Source organism: Limulus polyphemus, unplaced genomic scaffold (assembly GCF_000517525.1).
Source record: "Limulus polyphemus unplaced genomic scaffold, Limulus_polyphemus-2.1.2 Scaffold619, whole genome shotgun sequence".
Lineage (NCBI taxonomy): Eukaryota > Metazoa > Arthropoda > Merostomata > Xiphosura > Limulidae > Limulus > Limulus polyphemus.
The window spans coordinates 67,564-70,968 of NW_013666229.1; the positions used below are offsets into that span (position 1 = coordinate 67,564).

The window sequence follows — 3,405 nt, forward strand, 5'->3', positions numbered from 1 at the left end:
GAAGATTGAGAATTCTGTACCTGACAAACCAACACACTGTGATAACGGAATGTTAGTAGGTTTCATGAAGACTGGGGGGGGGGGGGAGGTTCCTGCACCTCACAAATCAACAGTGTGATAACGGAATAATAGTAGTTTTCATGTAGACTGTGGGTTTCTACACCTGACAAACCAGCACTATGATAACGGAATGATAGTAGTTTTCATGAAGATTGGGGGGATTCCTGCACATGACAAACCAGCACTATGATAACGGAATGATAGTAGTTTTCATGAAGACTGAGGGGTTTCTGCACCTGACAAACCAACATCTGTTTATTTCAAATTGATCTTCAAAGTTCTTTTCAATGGTGACATGTTAATTTTTCAGAACTTTCATTTAATGGCAAAAATAATAGAAAATGACGAAATTAGTTACCTTACCAATATATTTGTTAATTTCATAGACAAAATTACCTAATCCAACTATTCTTTGGCGAGATTAGCAAGTCTAATCACCCCTCTGTTAACTTGTAACCGTCTGAAAATAACACGCGCTACCATCAGGGTTCAACAACAAAAAAAAAAACAACAACAACAAACAAACATTTATTAAACTGTAACCATACTTGGAATAAAATTTAGCACTTTCCAAAAACACAGTTCATAAACATGTGCCTGGTACTAATGTTAATGAACAATAAAATATAAATATCAATATTAAATATTTCAAATCATAGAATCAGAAAAATGAAAAATCTCCTAATTAAAAAAAAAACACGATATTCCAAAATCACGTTTCTATGTTAATAACAACATCGAGTGACAAACAGCAATAATTCATTAACTATATTGTTCAATAACTATCTCGTGACTCAGTTTAAGAAGCTTATGTCAGAGTATTTATTCGCTCCATTAGGTTACGAAAGTACATCTCACGTGATCATAAATTTACATAATCTGTTGCTACATTAATAATATCAGTACCTCACCGCTAGGGAAGCTGGTTTCATAATACATACGTATAAACGCGCTCAGCTAGAAGGTGAGTTAGCAGGTGAGTGGTGTATTCATAAATTCATATAATTTTTTTCCTACATTAATAATATATGTGCCTCACCACGAGGGAGGCTGATGTCAGTTTCATAAAACATACATATAAACGTGCTCAGCTAAAAGGCGAGTTAGTGTTGTAATATAACTAAAATTTCCAAGATAACTAAACGATAGAAGAAGAATAAAAGAACGATAAGCAAAACCATAACCAAAAAATAGCATTCGCTATCTCACAAACTTACCATAGTCGAAATTACCTAATCTAGCTATCTCTCTCTTAATTTATCCTAGTCAACATTAATTAATCCAACTATCTGTCTAATGACTTATTTGATTTCTTTATACTTTCAGTAAATATCATTATGCTGATGTTATTATGGTCACATGGAAGTTTAACAGATGAAAACAAGATGTGTTTTTAATTCAGGTGATCTTGAGTTAATGAAACGTACTTATTCTTTGTATAATCCCTAAAATTAGAACAACAGACCTCATTTTATGTCACCATGGGGTTCAAGGAACAACGAATCAATTCTCTTAACTGGTTTATCAAAAGTTTCCCCATAAAGAATGACTATCAAGTTCCATGGTCTTGAAAATGATATTTTTAGTTCTACTTTCTGCGCAAACTAGTTGGGATATTTGGCTTAAGCCTCTGTTGGTTGTCACTAGGAGGATCCTATGCTCTCCTGATACTTTTTATGTAATAGAAAGACGAGAAACTGAAGCCTCAATGAGCATATGTTTTATTAAAATTATTTCTCTTTCCGATTTTAGTATTCTTGTTTTAAGCTTAGCATTTAAATGAAAAGATAACGTATTCAGAATTGCTGTATATCATTTCACACAAGAAAGATAACTTGTTTTGATTGTATGTAAACACCTGGTGATTAATGATCACCCCTAGGGTGAAATAAAATGTAATGTTGGGATGTTTCCATAACGTATCAACTTTTTGGGAGGTATTATTATGAAGCTAAGTAATATCTAATTTCAAACATTTAAAATAATAATATAATTCTATACTCAGAAAACCGTTACTAATCTAAAATACGGTAAAATCATCCCATTTTCTGGGTTATAGCAGGTTTTGTTTGTGTTTTAATACGTAGACAATAATTTGAATACAAGAAAATTATTCATAATTATATTATTTTTTGGTATCGATTTTAGTAAACTGTACTTATTATTTCAACTGGTTATTTTCTGAGTTTTCCTCTTTTCCCTCCACAATACTATATAAAAGCTGCGATTCTGGTAATTTCGACTTTTCAGTTCCTCGATTTTCATAACTCCACGTTCATTCAACGAAAGAAGATCCATCCAACACCACCATAAGGGCCTTGTTGTAAGTACGTTAGTTGTGTTCTATGTTTCTACATAACTTAGTTTAACGGTTCGTTGTAAGAAAGATCCATCCAACAACAACACAATTGGTGTTTCTGTAAGTCCATTAGTTATGTTCTATGTTTCTACATAACTTAGTTTAAGGGCTTTGTGTAGGAAAGGTCCATCCAACACTACCACAGTGGGTGTTATTGGAAGTGCGTTAGTTATGTTCTATGTTTTTACAAAACTTAGTTTAACGGTTTGTTGTAAGAACGATCCATCCAACAACACCACAATGGACCTTGTTGTAAGTACGTTAGTTATGTTTTATGTTTCTACATAACTTAGTTTAACGGCTTGGTGTAGGAAAGATCCATCCAACACCACAACAAGGGCTTTGTTGTAGGTCGTTATTTGTGTTATATGTTTCTACATAACTTAGTTTAACGGTTTGGTGTAGGAAAGATCCATCCAACATTACCACAATCGATGATGTTGGAAGTGCATTAGTTATGATCTATGTTTCTACATAACTTAGTTTAACGGTTTGGTGTAGGAAAGATCCATCCAACACCACAACAAGGGCTTTGTTGTAGGTCGTTAGTTATGATCTATGTTTCTACATAACTTAGTTTAACGGTTTGGTGTAAGAAAGATCCATCCAATAACACCACAATGGGTGTTGTTATAAGTACGTTAGTTGTGTTCTATATTTCTACGTAACTTAGTTTAACGGTTTGGTGTAGGAAATATCCATTCAACACCACCACAATGAGTGTTGTTGTAAGTACGTTAGTTGTGTTCTATATTCATTCATAACTTAGTTTAACGGCTTGGTTTAAAAAAGATCCATTCAACACCACCACAATGCACAATGGGTGTTGTTGTAAGTACGTTAGTTGTGTTCTATTTTCTACATAACTTAGTTTGTTTGTTTGTTTAATTAAGTAATCATTATTTCTTTGTTTTATTAATGCACTTAAAAATAATTGTGAGTACTTTTAATTTATGCTCACATATTTTCAAACTTTGGTTAAGTAG

General features: G+C 32.9%; 1 long non-coding RNA gene across 1 annotated transcript in view; it reads left to right on the forward strand.

The window, feature by feature from the left end:
- The window catches only part of LOC111085789, a 13,444-nt gene that overhangs the window by 7,024 nt on the left and 3,015 nt on the right, over positions 1-3,405 (forward strand). The window contains exon 2 of the long non-coding RNA XR_002610580.1: positions 2,311-2,383. This is a non-coding gene — a long non-coding RNA (uncharacterized LOC111085789). The remainder of the gene's footprint in view (positions 1-2,310; positions 2,384-3,405) is intronic.